The sequence below is a fragment of the Lissotriton helveticus genome, chromosome 11 (genome assembly GCF_964261635.1).
Source record: "Lissotriton helveticus chromosome 11, aLisHel1.1, whole genome shotgun sequence".
Classification (NCBI taxonomy): Eukaryota; Metazoa; Chordata; class Amphibia; order Caudata; family Salamandridae; genus Lissotriton; species Lissotriton helveticus.
In genome coordinates, this window is record NC_136072.1 from 624,206,851 (window position 1) to 624,224,866 (window position 18,016).

Sequence of the window (18,016 nt, forward strand, 5' to 3'; positions counted from 1 at the left end):
TGTGCAGACGTTTCCTTTTCCCATCGCACAAACTTGCTGTATTTCCTCCACTACAGTCAACAAGATTCAGGGTTATTTCTACTTGAGCATAGTCTATAAATAAGGAATACTATTAGGATGCCTAAAAACAGGAACATTTTTTTCTGCATGTTTTAGGTATTAAAACAACGCTAGTTTAGTTGTTAATGGTAGTGAAGTGGGAGAAAGGAATGTGATTATGGTCCTGTAAGCATCCGTTCTGGTATGTAGTTATGTAGATTCACATGCTCTGCATACTCCTGCCATCTAGTGTTGGGTCTGGACTTGAGCAAGTTGCTTTTCTTCGAAGAAGTTTTTTGAATAACGAAGCAGACTGACTCCTCTTCTCTGTGGTAATTCGCATTTACTCCATTGTTACATTGTTTTCCCGCAGGCGGCTGAGAAAGGAGTGTAAAGTATGTGTAAGTAATGTAATGACCATGCTAAATTCATAAATAGTGACAACTAATAAATGCAATGACCTGCAATGGCCAACGGTGTCCGGGGAGGAGAGTGGGCACATGTGAATCTACAGTACTACATGCCACAAACAGATGCTTACGGGGTAAGTAACATATTCCTTTCGAGGTCATGTGTAGCTGTCGATAAACATACTCTGCAAAGACTGTAAAGTAGTCCCTTCCTATAAGCGGTTGCAAACCTGTGGGTGTTGCAATTATTTGGAAACGGGTACATAGCACTGCCTGTCCTACGTTGGCTTGTTGGCATGCTAAGACATCCACACAATAATGTTTGGTGAAAGTGTGTGGTGCAGATCATGTAGCTGCTTACATATGTCAGCCATGGGAATATATCCTAAAAGGGCTATGGTTGCTCCCTTTTGTTTTCAGTAGAGTGTGCTCTGGAGGAACAGGTAAAGGTCTTTTGGCCTTAGCATAGCGAGCCTGAATGCATTTTACTATACATCTGGCAATACCCAATTTTGATATAGGGTTGCCTTTGCGTGGTGGTGAAAAGGCGATAAAAAGTGGTTTAGAGTTTCTGAAAGTTATAGTTCTACCAGTGTAGAACATAAGCAGACTTTTGACAACTAATGTACGAAGAGCTCTTTCCACAACAAAATCAGGTCTGACTGTGTTGTTGGCACTGATAGAGTGCTGACTTTGATGAGTCAAGGGAATACGTGGACATTTTGTCTGCGTATATGATCTGTGACTACTGCTAGGCATTTGGTGAACACTCGAGGTGCGGTGGTTACCCCGAATGGCAGAACTTTGAACTGGTCATGTTTGCATGCTATGACAAACCTTAAGTATTTGCAATGAGCTGGGTGTATTGGTATGCGGAAGTAGGCGTCCTTTAGGACTAGCATAACCATAACATTGCCCTGTTGAAGAGGCCGAATAGCATACTGTGAGGTAACCATTTGGAAGCGTTCTGATAGGATGTATTTGTTTAAGGGCCTGAGATCTAAGATTGGCCTTAAAGACCCGTCCTTTTTGGGGATTAGGAAGTACAGAGAGTATAAAACCTGAACCCTGATCTTGAAGAGGGATGGGCTCTAAGGCATGTTTCGATGAGAAGAGCTTGAACTACTTGTTTGAGTAATGTTTGATGCTCATGTGATAGCCTGTGAATGAGAGGTGGAATGTTGGTTGGTGGGGTAATGAGCTCCACACAATAGCCATGCTGGATAATGGCTAATACCCACCTGTCTGATGGGATGGGATTGCCATGTGGGTAGGAAATGGTTAGTTCTGTCCCAGACAGGTATTATGTGATCGGAGGGAAAGAGAGGGTAGTCACTGCTTGGTGAAGGATGCTGCTCCACAGGAGAAGGTGGCGGGGAGGCATCCATTTCTCTAAGTCTGCCGTGGTCACCTCTATAGGAGCCTTGATAGTAGCCCTTCGAGGAGGATCCCTGACCTTCCTGTTTTTATCGGGAGGTGGAGGACTTAGAAGAAGGTGGCTTTTGAGGCTCCTCTGTAACCTGCGCAATGAAAAACCCCCACAAGTAGCAGGTGTTTGGAGGGCTCCCATAGCTTTGGCCGTCTCAGTATCATCTATTTTTACTAATGTGGAGTCCACCTGAGGACCAAAAAGATGTTCCTTATCAAAGGGCTTATTTAACACGGCTTGTTGAACCTCAGGTTTAAACCCAGAGGTTCTAAGTCAGGCGTGATGACGAAGTAAAATATTTGTGTTAACTCCTCGGACTTAAGTGTCAGCAGCATCTAATGTCAGGGAGGTGTTAGTAATAATTTTCCCCTTAGAAACGAAGTGTTGGCCGCGTTTTTTATGTTCCTCCAGGAGATAATGGAGTAGATCTTTCATTTCACCCCAGTGGGCACAATGATAGCGTGCTAGGAGCCCGAGCTGCCACTCCCCCCGTCCCCCCCCCCCCCCACCCCCCAAGCATCTCGGCAGGGTGTCTCCAGTGGCATGAGAGTTGGCACGCTTGCGTGCTGTGGTGGTAACTAGGGTGTCAGGTGGTAACTGTCCTTTATTGTAAGGAATTACAACCCTAGACCTAAGAGGGTCTTTAAATATGTCATCAGTGTGCTTAAGCATGCCTTTTAATAAGGGCAGGTATTGGGTATCCCAATGCGTGATGGAAACCGTGTAGAAGAGGAAGTCATCCTCTAAAGTCTCTTTATAGAGTTTCACATTACAAAATGCAGCAGCCCTTGCTATAACCTCCTGCTAAGAAGCAGCATCTTGATGTGGAAAAGGGTGCGCAGGATAAAGATCAGGATGCATGTCAGCAGGGGGATCGGTCATAGATTTCATCTCCCTGTGGCCCCACCAGTATCTGACTGTGGAGACCCTTGTAGTGGTTCATCTAGTGGCTCTTCTGTAGAAGATGGTGGTGCAGGAGAGTGTGGTAGTGCAGGAGAGTGTGGTAGTGCGGGAGGTGGTGGTGGTGGTGGTGGAGGAGGAGGTGGAAGGGGTGGAGGGCTGGTAGCCTTGTCCTTAGTCTTCCTCTTAGGAGGGAATGGCATGTCTAAAGCCTCTTCAAAGGCAAGCTTCCCTTTAGTTTGGTGGAGGAGAGGAAGCTGTGGCAATGATTCATCCAGTATCCACCTGGATCTGGTGAGTGTCCAATTTTTCCTGTAACCTATGCAGGATTGGTCCCACCTGTTGTATGGTGTTGGGCCTGGAGCTCGGCTTCGATGTCTTCCACAAGAAAGCTTTCGGCTTCATGGTGGAATGGGTGCTCATTGTCGAAATAGATGATGCGGACTGCTGGCTCGGCACAGAATATCAACCCATTGCTGGTCTCGGTCTGAGGAAGCCGAAGTAGATGGTTACGGCTTTGCAAGTGCTTTTGGAGCGGAGTCCGAAGGCGAGGCACCCATAGCTGTTTTTCAGTGCAGACCATGGCTAGTGGTGGCTTGGGTACCTGGGATTCTGAGACCAGAAGTGCCGAATGTATTTTGGCAGGATTGGGCTGGTCGCCATGTGCAGGGGGAACTGCCCTTAAAGGTTGTTGAGCTGGCTTAATGTCCTCTATTTCAAAGTCACCCTTGAGGTTGGAGCCGGAACTTTCAACAAAGGAGAAGGCCCCATTGTCATCGACCGATGGCTGCTCCTCCAATATGTCAGGGGTGTCGTCGGTGGCTCTGTCAGACATCTTGAGGTGGCAAGCTCCACGATCCGAAGGGTCTTTCTGTAGCGGAATGACTTGGTGCAGAGTACTTCATTGTGCTCAGGGGACAAGCACAAGTTGTGCACCAAGTGTAGATCTGTGAGCGGATACTCAGTGTTGCAACACGGGTAGAACCGAAAGGGCGTACGTTACACTACCAGTGGAGCAGTTTCGGGAAGACTGGTAACAATGTGTAAGGTAGGCAAGGAAGGGCGCTTCCCTAAGAGGCTCATTCTAACGGAGTCGAACCAGTGGAGTTTTTCTGTAATAGACACAGATGGAGAAGTGAAAAAGGTAACAATACTGATGAAGATATAGAAAAGAACCAGATAATCGGACCAGAGTCTAAATAAGCAGCAAAGGCACACACATCCAAACCTGAAAGCGGAGAAAAATCTATCTAACAATGGTGTCATTGCCCATGCGCATTACCACCAAGAGGAGTCACTCGACCTTGTGACTCGAAAGACTTCTTCGAAGAAAAAAAAAACTTGCACAACTCCGGAACACTAGATGGCAGGAGTATGCAGAGTATGTTTGTCTACAGTCATCAAAGTAGTTTGCCATATTCACCAATGTTTGGTTAGATGTGTCAACCAGGATAAGAAACCGTGTTACCACAGTCTGCAACTCAGTCACACAACTACATACTCCTGTCAGAGTGATGACTTGGGAGACTATACCTTAATTTCTTGCCTTATAATTCTTGCCTTTTCATTGACCTTCAGAGGTCAATACTTCACATTCATTTTGAGACCACCCTTTTTCTCAGTGCCCTCTTGATGAATGAAACTAACCATGTCTCTAGATGGGGCAATAGACCTATTGGACACATTTTCAGATTTAGAAGGGCAAGTGTATCACTAAGGTATCATTGGTAGCGAGATCTTGGGTTATACGGAGTACGAGGAACTCCAAATTGTTGAAAACATCTTCCTAAAACTATTATGTTTACCGCAGAGCATCACCTCCTTCGTAGCCCACGCAGAATTGAGGATGGATTTTCTTTCTGATTTGCTGTCTAACCGCCCCCTAAAACTGTGGATGAAAATGTGGCTGAGAAAGGAAATTGCCATAAGCAAGGACATTTTAAGTGATTGCCTCTCTCAGGACCACAGTTATCGTATCCCCTGGCTTAAGTATGTCAGGGAATGCTTTATGAGCTTGGGAAGGGAAAACCTATTTACCAACCCTGGGAAAATGTGTAGGCCCATCCCAAGCTCCTGTTGGGTGAAGAACTCTTTTAAAAAGCAATGGTTGGTTAGGGAACAAGTGGAGCTGGGGAAGCCCAGCGTCTGTATGCATTCTTTATTGAAAAACGTGCCATCCACTTAGCTTTACCTTTTATGGTTTAAAAGCAGCCATGATCGTTTTTATTAATGATTTTACTTGTTTGTGTCATAGTCCATATAATTATTCTGTAATCCAGGGGGCTGTGTTTGACAAACTGTACCGTTATAAGTCCTTTATATGATGTACATTGAGTAGTTTTTAACTTAGTTTATTCCTGTCTTGACTCATATCAATAAAAGCACACTAAAGTTATGCTTTTGTTCTGTATGTGATGTACATCTGTTTAGCGTCTGGGTTGCAGAAGTGAACAAAATTTCTTACAGGAGCAAAAATGTTAAGACACTTAATTTTTCACCCCCTTACGTTTTTCCAGAAGTGAACGGATTACCATGCTGAAGCTTAACTGAGTAAGCTGGTAAACTGCCACATTTCAATCACATCGGTCTAAAGGGGGAAAAGTTATAGGCAAATCAAAAAATCCCTGTTTAATGAAAAATGCAGTTAAACCACAATAGTTACCAGCACTGATATATATTATGCACCCCCCCAAAAAAATCACTAAATTTGCCTGCAATGTTGCATTGGGATAGTTTATCCTAAGTAGTGACTCTGCATGTACATAATGTGTTGTAATGACCTGCGTTCTAGTGTCCTGGACGGTAGTGGTATATCACACTCTTATGACATATCCGGATTTGAAGGGAGTTTGTTTGGAAGGCTTCAGGCAGATAAGATGTATTAGCAGGAAGCGGGGTTAACATATCCAGTTTGAGGCTAATTCATGAGAGCAGCAATGGTAGCTAATGATTTGCTGGTTGGGGAAGAGTGGAGGACATAATGAGGTTGGAGGATTGGTTGATGGAATAAAACCTGGAAGAAGTTTTACTTTAAACCGATGATTGATGTAGCCTCTTTGTATCTGAAAAAGCTTCAAACTAGCATAATTCAAAAAAGAGTGCTTACATAGAAGACAAATTAATCTTTCATCCTAAAAGGTACGAAAGCTTAAGGACACAGATGCGTGAATAAGATCACGCAACAGCAAAGGCGGGGTTCGACTTCCCACCTGGGTGTTTGAGATGATTTTTTTGTTGGGCGCAACCAAGAAATAAAATTATTATTTTGGCACACATTTGATATGCATTGCTCTTTATAGTTGCAATGGTTACAGCGATCAACAATCATTGAGGTAATGCTTATGGTGTAGATCTTGTAGGCCCTATAGAGTATGTAAAGGCTTTTGTATACCCATTTGTTATTTCGCATGGAAGAGGAGCACAAATGATGGAAGGAGGAACAATGACGTTATCTGCTTCTTGGCTGGATGGCACTCAGATTCTACACAAAGATAAAGTAGAAGTGTGAATTCTCATAGGCTTAAGATTTGCTCTGGACTTAACTGGGTAAAGACAGACAAAGTTTTTGCCTACATTTCCGTTCTTCTCTGAGAAATGTAGTTTGATGAATTTTATTGTTGGCTGCTGAGTAGAATAAAGAAAGAAAATGTATAATTATTCTCCTTACTAGAATCTTAGTTTTCCATGTTGAAAACAAGGACATTTTACACTGCCCTTTTGTACACCACTCACTTCTACTAACCTAATCATGTTCCCTTTTTCGTTCAGGTCATTTTTTTATCTCCCCCAAATATGTATTTTGTTAAGTCCCATAAAGTTAAATCTAAACATCTATTTAAATATTCTCACCTCTTCCCTTTCTTTACACATCCAACATATTATAATACATTATATTTCCTTTCTTCCCTATCACAAGCTATCTCACTCCTTTGCTCTAGACCACAAACTGCTATGCCTCTGCACGACAAAAACCTAGCACTGCTGCAATAGTCCTCCTGCAGACATGGACAAATCTGACTTCCACTTCTGGAGGGTTGACTCGAGACCACTAGTTACGCTAGACATACTCTGCCTTTTCTACACGACCTTTCTGAAAATGTGGCGATTGATCTTTTTGCTCCCATGATTCATTCAAAGTCTTTCTGGAACCAACAAGTGATCATGTAAATCATTTGGTCGCCAATCGTTTTCCGGGGACAAAAAATCTAGCAATTTTTTTCTCCTCCGTCAATAAATATTTACTCATTATACTACAAATATAATCTTAGTATGAGAGAAAAAGGGTTGGTAATGAGGATTGTTAGTCCCAGAAAAAACATCTGTACTCAATCGTTATGCATAGATGGCCTCAAGAAAATAAACATTTTTTGAAAGGAGATAAAGAAATCTAGGGCCATGTTCACAATACTTAGCAAATCCTATTCAAAGAACTAGTACTTGCAGTTATTTTATAACTTCAAGAAGTGGAAAATATGACAGGGTAAAAGTTTTTTCAGCGGTTTTAGGTCTACTAAAGATGAGAGAAAATTGGCCATCATTGGGATTGGCAAGAGAGGAAGCACTCCGAATGTGTGGAACACCCACAAAATGGTAACTTCGGGCCAGCCACACACTTTCCAAGCCTCGTTATAACTGCACATGTATTTATACACCAAAAAAAGGTTGGGTTAAAGGTTCATGAAATTATGAAAGAGCCTCCTACAGACCAAATCTTTGTTGGACTGTCTGTAACCAATGAGAATCTGCTTTGCCTTAAGTAAGGTTTATTCTGTGTTATTAATTCTTCTGTCACAAAGCTCTTCTAATGACACGCCGTGTCCTGGGTTGAATATAAACAATGGCTTTGGTTTAATCAGGTTATGACGGTTTTGGCAATTCATGTTTAATATATACTTAGAGATTAAATATACATGAGCATGTACTGCTAATTATTTCACTGAGCAATGACCTGTATGGTGCTAAGCTTTGTCAAGTTGACGCGTTATTTTATCATTACCTTGCACATGTATACTTCACAAGCTATAATTCCAACCATAAACCTGAAAATGGGAAAAAGTTGTGTCGCAGATTTAAAAAAAACAAGAAACTGTGAAATATATAAGCCCCATATTAAAGCAGCAGTAAAACAACTTCATCTGATGCAGAGGGATGGTAGGACGACTGATGAACATTCAGCACACTTGTGTTGCGCTCTTCCTAGCTATCCTGCGGAAAAATATGGGGACTGACATGCATGTCAAGAAATCAGCAGAGAATAGAATATGGGAGGGGGTGGGTTACTATCCCTTACTTCAAATATTTGGGAGATATTTCTTGTTCACATTCCTAATAATTGCCAGTGCAAATGCTTTACTTCTTATTACCACAACTGCTTGTAATTTTCTGATCTCTAGTTGAATGTGTAGTGTGGTAAAGAGATGTAACAATATTGTTGTGCTGTTTCTTGCCTTCCAGCACCCAAAGTGGGGCTACACATAAACAAATAACCCTGCATGAGTTTCTGGTTTTCATGGAACAGTCTTGATAGTGACTCAGTCTATGTCATTTAATGTACAGAGGGTCAGCGAGACCCCTGTCTGCTTTCCCAGCTCTTCTGGCCCGCAGATTAGCTAAAAGAGTTTAAGGGCCACAGGAAATCCAACCAGCAGGCCACGAAGCCTCAAGGCTCACATTACTCAGTCAACCTCAAGATTTGACGACTCGCCAGCAGTTCTCCAGAAGCTGTGCTTCAGTCACCATGACTTACACATTGAAGTCACAGCCTTTATCATACTCCACTACACTCACTACACTTCTGAACGCCTATTTCGCTCCTCGGTTGCTAATTGTTTTGCTGTGCCCATAGTAAGGCACATGTGTGGTAGGAGCAGGGCACCCTCGAACCTGGCAGACAATGCTTGGATTTCTCTCCCTAAAGACTTCAGGCCTTCATTCTAAAGAGGTTGGGAATACCAATGCAATGTTCCAACACCCAGTATTACCGACATAAGGCTATCAGTAATTTCAGTAAACACAAATACCATGGCATTATGACACTGTACGTGAGAGGTCTCTTTTGAGAATAAAAATTGTAGTCCAATTCATTGCAGCAGATTTCTATAGTCATTCCCATTTTCTGACAGTTTCTTTTTTAGAAATGTCACTAGCTTTTAGCTTGAGAGTTGTTCAGAGTGGTAGGAGGGTAGTGGGAATGTAGCACGGGGAGGTTTCTCTCGTGGAATATCGCAGGGCTGTGTACTAGATTGCTGTCACAAAATTGGATAGATTTTGTCAACGGGTTTGAAATGTGTCTATTCCAGGAGACATGGGCTTGCGACCCAATTTTCCTCCCAGGTTATTTAAATTTTTGTATACCAGCGAGTAGAGGCCCAAGGGGCAGACCTATGGGAGGTTTAACAGTTTGGATCAAGCAAACTTTACAAGTTAAAATAAAAGTGCTTGACCTGGGTTGCAAGGATATACAATTGCTCAGAATATCACCAGACAAGGGGGGTGTGATAGACATATACATATACAATATCTATGCTAGGGGTATGAGTGCTGGGAATTCCTCCACCCTAGAGGCTCTATCCTCCTTTCTAGAATCGCAGTCCCTGGGAAATAGAGTGGTTATGGCTGGCGACTTTAATAGGACCTTCGAGCCGTTGGAAAATACTGAACATCCATTAGGGCAGGAGGAAGATGTCCAATGGGGTGTCCCAAACCTGAATCTTGTACCAGTCAAGCGGTGGACAAAAGATATATTGCTACTGAACGCGTTATGTTTGGAATATGGCTTGAGGGCCCTCAATGGAAGGACAAAGAGCGACCAGGAAGGCAACTGTACATTTGACAATGGTCATAGTAAAAGTAGAATAGACTATGTCATTTGTAGCCTTAATTTATGGTGTGGGGTAGGTGATATGGAAATTAAGGGTAGACTAGAAAGTGATCATAATCCCCTTTGCGTCACCCATTCCTGGTGGAGGGTCACGCCTGACAATCCAGAGTCGCGTAGTGAAGTTGTACCGGTTATGGCCAATGATACACGAAGAGTTAAATGGCCAAATGTGTTGGCAAATGTGGCTTCCATGGACTACATAGACTCGGAGGTGGATAAAGCAATTGCAGCCATGGAGATAATAAATCCCGTAACACCTGGTTCCTCTTTAATAACAGCCATACATGATACGTTCTTTTCTCTTATAAAACCACATTTTACTAGATTAAATAAGGTAAATAGAAAAGCCCCAGTTAAAATGGCGAGGTGGTTTAATGAACAGTGCAGGTTAACCAGATTGGAACTAGGTAGGGCACTTAAAAGCAGAGACAAGGGTTTGATTAGTATAGCTAGGAAACACTACAATGTTAGTATCCGCAAGGCCAAGAAAAAGTGGGATGAGGAATATTGGGAAGAGTTACTTGAAGCTTCTGGGTCAAGAGATTCTAGACTTTTTTGGCAAATTGTGAAGTGGGGCCGAGGTGGTACCCCTAATAGTCCAAATAATAATGTTAATGCGGCATTATGGGTTGAGTATTTTAAACCCCAGTATGCAGAAAGCAGGGATATTGTGGCCATAGAACCTATTCCTGTGGTATTTTGCAAGGGAAACCTGTTTTCAAATAAAGAAGCAGAATTGGTAATTTCAACCCTACAAGGGGGGAAAGCACCAGGCTTAGATGGGATTCCCTCAGACATTTTTAAGCACGACAAGGTACGGTGGGCTAGGTATGTGACCTCACTGGGAAATGCTCTAGCTAAAGGGGCTGAAATCCCAGAAATATGGAAGGGGGCAATAATTATACCGATCTACAAGAAGGGTGATCGGTCACTGCCGGCCAATTACAGACCGATAAGTTTGATTGCCACTATCCAAAAAGTGGTGGGGAAGATGGTGGTCAATAAACTTATGGACTGGGTAGACGAGAATAATGCCCTCTCCCCTTATCAGGCAGGCTTTAGGCGGGCAACCAGCACGGTTGATCAAATATTTCGATTTACCATGTTGCGGTGGGGGACTGTACTACTTGGCGAGGGCAGCCTTTATGTCGCATTTGTAGACTTGAGGGCTGCCTTCGACCTGGTGCCAAGGAGTAAGCTTTGGGCAGTCCTGAAAAAGATAGGGGTCCCACTCGAGTTGCTCACTCTAATAATGCGTCTTCACGAAAGCAACTTCGCCAAAGTCCAGTGGGGGAGTAATGGGGAATCTACCGTTAATTTTCGTGTTGGACGGGGTGTACGGCAGGGATGTGCAATGGCACCCCTGCTCTTCTCCCTGTTCATCAATGGTATCGTGGATAGGATGTTGGATGCAAGTGTGGATGCACCATCGCTAGCGGGCATCAGGGTTCCTATCCTGATGTTCGCTGACGATACCCTTATTGTATCCAAAACCCCTGCAGGACTTCAGCGCGCCCTGAATATATTTGATACGTTTTGCGGGGAACATGGTCTCGAAGTTAATGCTAGCAAAACAAAGCTGATGGCTTTTGGTCAAAGGCGCCGATCCCAACCAAGGGTATCTCTGAATAATATCGAGCTTGAGGTAGTAAATGTTTTTACTTACTTAGGGGTAGAGATATCAAGCAAGCCAGGTTGGTCAAGACATATTGAGAAGGCGGTACTGAGACACCAGCAGATTTATGGGGCGCTCCGGGCGGAACAAGTGAAATCAAAAACTAGACCTGTAAAACCGGTCCTCATGGTTTACGATGCTAAAGCCCTGGGTGCAGCCCTGTATGGGGCAGAAGTATGGGGTTTTGAGAGGCTCCCCACCCTACAAATATCAGAGAATAGGTTCTTGAGGGGAATAACGAGTCTCCCCCAGAGCACACCATTAATACCACTTGGCTTGGATCTAGGGAGGAGACTGGTTAGTGACCGCGCCCGATTAAGGCCTATCCTTTATTGGAGACGACTGTGGACGACCCCAGAGATCCGACACTATGCTGATGGGTTTCTAGCCCTAGTTAAGTCAGACATATTCCACAAAATATCATGGTTGAAGACGCTCAGGGTTGTTCTTGCTGAGCTCGGTCTCTCTAACCTTTGGGAAAATCCGTTTGGGGAAGTATTCCCAAGTAAAAACATCATTAAGGCCATATATTGGGATTATATAGAACATAAGCTCTGGAGGAGTACACATGCAGAAACAATGGGGGGTAGATTCATGGAAATAAAAACGAGACCTGTACTAGAACAGTATTGGGACAGTATACCTGTCCCGATAGATAGGAAGTTATTTTTCCAGTTAAGGTCAGGTTCTCTCCCATTGAGGTCATTGACGGGCAGGTGGAGGAGTACTAATAGCTCGTGTTGCCCGGTATGTGGTGCCCTAAATGAAAGCATTACACACTTCTTATTTCTGTGTGAGGCCTATGCAAACCCAAGGAGAGTATGGCTAGCCCCAGTCTGCAGAAACCTTGGGGTATCAAGTGGTGTTGAGGGGTTGAGAATTATTTGTACCTCCACCGAAATGCCTATAGTGCTGGGAACAGCAAAATACTTGGGGTGGGCATGGTCAATTAGGAGGAGGGCTCTATCTTTCAATATGTACTAAATTTTACATTAATCTTAAAAATTCTTTTTGTCAAAGCTTGCACAATTGTTTAAAATGTATTTCATGTGTATGAAATATGAATTTTAATTATAATGTATTTTAAAAATGTATGAATTTTAAAATGTATGTTAGTGCTTTTATGAGTGTATAACTCGAATAAAGCTTTTTCAATCAATCGAATGTAGCATTTGCATTGGACTTTAAATCCCTGAACGGGAATTCCTTCGAATAATAAACTTAGTAGCTTAGAGAGCCATACACACTACAGAAAACAAACAACAGTGCTTCTTTTTTCTTCGGCAGTCTCCAGGGTTAAAACTGTTCCATGGATAATATTATCTTAGTACCAGGACAACCAGTATCTGGGCAACAGTGCACTTTATAAAAGTCCTAACAACGTAATAGCGAGGATACAAATTATCTGCTAAAATAAGCAGGCACAATGGTTGGGCACCGCACCGAAAAGAAGTAGGATCACAATTCCAAACTTAAAGTAGTGCATTGCCTTATTCCTCGAGTAGATGGGAGAAAGGTGATTGAGATATGGTGCAGATAGAACAGCAGCTATCAGTATTCTCATACAATAGATCATCAAGAATGAAAATTTGCCTAGCTTAGGTGAAGGCAAGTTTCAATTCTATTAAGGACACGGAGGCAAAGATTATGCTTTTCCTTCTTCGCTTTAATCCAATTAACATAACACATCAGCCATTAATGCAAAGCAAAATACTTTTCCCAGGAACAGAAGGGAAAAAACTACAAGATTTCAACAGTTCTTCTTCAATGCCCATCACCAGGTCTCAACAAAGTCCTCTGTCACTGCCTGCTCTCTCTCTTCCTTCGCGTGAATCACGCCAATCGTTTTCTTCATGCGACCTGCTTAGAACCATCATTCTCAGTAAAGACATATTGAGTCAGTGACACTTCTGCTATGAACCCTTGCACAAAAATATTAACAGGTCTTGTAACACTACGATCAGATAACCAATACGGTAATAACAATCCAACGTCACAACATAACATTTCATTGTTAATCTTCAAAGGAAAACAGACTACTTACTTCATTACGGGTGGGTTTACGTCTGGCTTCACCACCGGGTGGGATAATCCTCACCTCTGTGTCCTTAATAGAATTGAAACTTCACTTAATCTAGGCAAAGTTTCATTCTATGTCATAACCAGAGGCAAGGATTATGCTAGTTCAAAGCTTACTTACCACCAATTGGGCTGCATCCACCCCAGGTGTAAAATAGAATCTCTTAAAGGTAGACTCTGAAGACCAGTCCGCTGCACACATGAGATCCTCTAAGCGTGCACCCAGACAAAAAGCTTTCAAGGCCATTTCTCCTCTTGTCGAATGCACCCCAGAGACCTTAGTGTCAATGTCAGCTTCTTTCATCACCCAACGAACCCAATGGGCTGTAGCAGGTGAGGATACAGCTCTGTACGGCTTTCATAGTGCAATGAGAAGTTGTCTCTCACCCGGCGAGCAAATTTCCTTAGTCATCTCCTCGTGTGCCTTGAGGCATTTTTCCACGTATACCTTCGGAGATCCTGCAAAAGCTGCATCAGAAATCGTGCGCGTACTGCACTTGGTGCGTCTTCTTACTGTTAAAACTAACCCCTCAGGGGAAAACACCCTGGCCATTACATCCAAGGCTCATATGTCTGAAAGCCTCCTGCACAAGATAATACACAGTAACATTGCCAACTTGGCTGAAAGCTCCTTCTGAGACAAAAACCAGTTCAGCAGCCAAGACAAGAAAAGGTTCAGCACCAGATTTAATTCCAAAGCACCTCATAACTCAATTCTGGTGGAAGAGAGAGACCAATCTTACTGAGCAATATGCGAACAACAGGGTGTTCACCAACTGGAGCTCCATTTATGGGAGCATGCCCTGCTGAGATCACTGAGCGAAAAGAATTAATGGAGCGATACGCTAATCCATCCTCCGCTAGACTTGAAAGGAAATTAAGGACTTGGACTACATTAGAGCCCACGGGATCCACACCCCATCGAAGACACCACCACACCCATCTCGTCCAAGATGAACGGTAGCATTTATTTGTGCTGTACGCCCAGGCTCTAGACAGGTGGAACTCAGCGCGGCTCGAAAGGCCTGGGAGCTTCCAGAGTTGCCTGTAATCTGCCACGCCAAGACCTGTAAAGAGCATTCTGCTACGAGCTGTAAAGAGCCCTCTACCACTAGCTGGTGCAGCTCACCATCCGAACTCCGCATAATCTGATGAAAGTGGGGGAGTCGGATTGGAGAAGCCTAAAAAATTTCCCGAAGAACCAGAAACTACACTTGTGACTTTCATTTGGATACTATCAGGACACTCTCCGCCTTTTGCCTGAGAAAGTAAGCTGACACTTGCGTGATAATCGAGAAGGGGGGAAATCTCCTGACCAGAGTCTTGGAGAGAAATGCACCTGTAGCCTCCGCCAGAGGAGCAAGTCTCCAGCTGAAGAAACGTGGCAACTGGTGATCGTGGCAAGAGGCAACAGGTTGATGGAAAACTTACTCCATTTGTCGTCTAAACCCTGGAATACGTGCGGATCCAGTTTCCAAATATTTGAGTCCCGAAGGTAACTCGAGAGCCAGTCTGCTAGCTGGTTCTCCTGGCCTGGGAAGTACCCAGCCGTGACTGAGACCGGATTTTCCAGGATGAAGTTCCAAAACTCTTTTGCCATGTTGCTTGGGCTTGTGATCTGGTGGCCCTAGAGTGACAGATATATCTCACTGCTGAGACATTGTCCATCTTTAACAGGACCAAGGAATGAATGTGATCTTTTGTCCGACACTGAACTGCGAAGGAACCTACTAGGAGCTCCAGACAATTTATATTGAAAATGTTGTTCAAGCGGAGAGCACAAATGGCCCCCCAGCCGGATCTGCTGGCATCAGATTCTATCACCAGGTCAGGAGTGGGGCCAAAGACTGCCGTTCTGTTCTAGGCCTCTATAGGAGTGAGCCACCACACTATCTCCTCCCTGGCTTCTTCTGTCAGCTGGACCGACTGACAATATGTGAGGCCCTTCCTGAGATGATGTTCTCTCAGCCGGTGCAAGGCTCAATAACGAAAAGGGCCTGGAAAAATAAATCGTTTGGATCGCGGAAGAGAGGAGCCCTACCAGAGGACCGATTTGCCAGAGAGACGTGCAGAGTCTGGCGAAGCTCTTTGCCTGATCTTTGCGACCTTCTGAAATGGCAGACTCAGGGATGAGGTGGTATCTATGATGATCCCCAGGAAGGGCACTCGCTTTTCACTGATGGCAAACCCCAGCTCTTGAAACAGATTTATCACTGTTTGGGGGTGTGCGATCAGTTTCTTGGTGCATTGATCTACAATGAGCATGTTGTCTAGGTAAATGATAAGCCGGATTCCCTGCACCCGAAGGAACTCTACTGCTGGCTTGAGGACCTTTGTGAAGTACCAGGGAGCAGACGACAGGCAAAATGTAAAAGTGAGGAACTCGAAGGTTTGGGAGCGCCATACAAACTGCAGAAAAAGCGGATGAGGGAGAAAAACTGAAACCGAGAGGTTTCATCTTTCAGGTCTCTGAGCACCATCAAATTGGATGGGAGAAGCACATCCCTGAGATGAATGCCTTCCATGTTGAAGTGGCTGTATAAGAGCCACTCATTGAAGTCCCTGAGGTGGATCACAAGCCTTTGGCCCCCATCGGACTTGTCGACTAAAAAAGGTTGCTCAGAAACCTTTTGGAATGTTCCACGGACTGACAGGCGGCTCCTTTCTTAAGAAGGGTAAGACCTCCTCGTCTGTGAGCATTGCATCTTGAAGTGAGACAGCAGATGGGGCGAGGTTGGGTCTATTGATGAGGGGAACCGTAAAATTCTATTTGGAACCCTTGCACCGTCTGCAGGATCTATGCATCTCATGGCATGGAAGCCCAGGCTGGTAGGAATAAAGCCAGCTACCCGCCACCTTTATCTGAGCTGAAGGGAGGATACTTATCATTCCAAGCATTGTTGTTGGTATGTCCTTTGTAGCCCCCACAGTCGCAGAAGCGATGTCCCTGGGTTGGATAGAAAGTGTTGAATGCTTGCTAGCCTGGTATTGACCGCACCTGGAGCCTTATCACCTGTAATAGGAAGAATAGGAGAAACGGCCAGTCGAGGACCAGCTCCCTAGAAAAACCGGGGTGTTAAGACATGCTTGATATTAGCTTATGCCTTATCAAGCGTCGTAAAGGTCGCCACAAACCTTTCCAGTTCCTTCACAAACAGCTTTCTAAATAAGCTCCCTGGTGCAACTGCACTAGTTTCTCAAGAGGCCAGGTCCCCCAACTTGGGGTCCACCTTAATTAAAAGGGAGCAGCCGCGCTCCGTGGATAGGGCGTAGTTAGCATTGCCCATGAAACAAATACCATGCTGCGCCCAGCTGGAGGGAAAGTCTGGGGCAATGAGGGAGCCTGATGCCTTGGCCTCTTCTGCTATGTCTAGTATCTTGGTCAAAGGACCTATGGCATTTAAGAGTTTATCTTGGCAAGAAAACCATGATATGGGGAGTGTCATGACGGGTCAACTCCGTGAAGGGCTCCAAAGGGCCCTCTTAGGGGATGAATTAGCCAAAAAAGCCTGCTTAAGGTGTGCAAACAAGTCTGTGTCAACCCTACACACGGCCCGTGAGCTCATTAACTGCCCTATATACAGTTATCCACTTGCTCATAATAATCTTCATCCTATGGGAGTGAATATTATATATATATACACACATATACTAAACGGCTGGATGGTGAAGCTTATGCCTGTGTCGGAGTCCGAATTTTTTTCTTAAATCGGGATTGGTTGCTACATATACATATATATCCTCCAAAAACCCACTCCTGGTGAAATGAAGAAGGCGGACCACGAGGAACAAGGCAGAAAGGTATTTATTAATATATATATATATATCGAGTGAACAAGCGTCGTGAGCCGCGAAACGCGTCTTTGACTTTGGGCGATTAAAACATCTTAAGGAAGGAATCTGGGTCCGTGTCCTGTTTTGCTGGCGAATGCGCGAGTAAGGCGTACATGCTAGACTATTTTCAGGATCTCTGAATCTGAATATATATATATTTTTTTTTTTCACTGAAAAAACCATAGGTTTCACACCAGTTATAGTTAGGTGGAAATTTAACTCGCATAAAACCATTGAAATTCCCACGTTATAGTTAGTTGGACTCACTATAACTTGCGCGTGCAATGCACTGATGATGACGTCACATATTACATCACTCATGACATGACGGGCTATAGTTGGGCTACATCTGGCTGATATTTGGCCTACATTTGGGCTCTTTTGTCTCTGGTGGCCATCTTGGGAACTGCATATCAGAATTTTTTTAATGAAATATAAGAGGATTTGAGAGGTCACTCAAAATGTGCCCTAATTTTTCTTTCTTCAGCACTAATCATAACTTCTATGGCAAAATGAACCCCCTCATTTTGTTCCTTTGCAAATTAAATGTTTTAAGTGTTAACACTTTATTCCAATCAAGATGACTTAGGTGTGCCATACTTTTGTCATAAGTAAGACTGTTAGCGCTCTAGTTGTTCTTTAGAACACTCTGGGACATTCTGTCATTGGGCTATAGTTGGGCTACATTTGGCTGACATTTGGGCTACATTTTTTTTTGTCTCTGGTGGCCATCTTTGGGCTACATTGGGCTACATTTGGGCTCCAACATA

At 43.8% G+C, this 18,016-nt stretch overlaps 1 protein-coding gene across 2 annotated transcripts in view; it reads right to left on the reverse strand.

Annotated features, from left to right (window-relative positions):
* The window catches only part of PARL (presenilin associated rhomboid like), a 129,229-nt gene that overhangs the window by 54,547 nt on the left and 56,666 nt on the right, over positions 1 to 18,016 (reverse strand). The window lies entirely within an intron of this gene.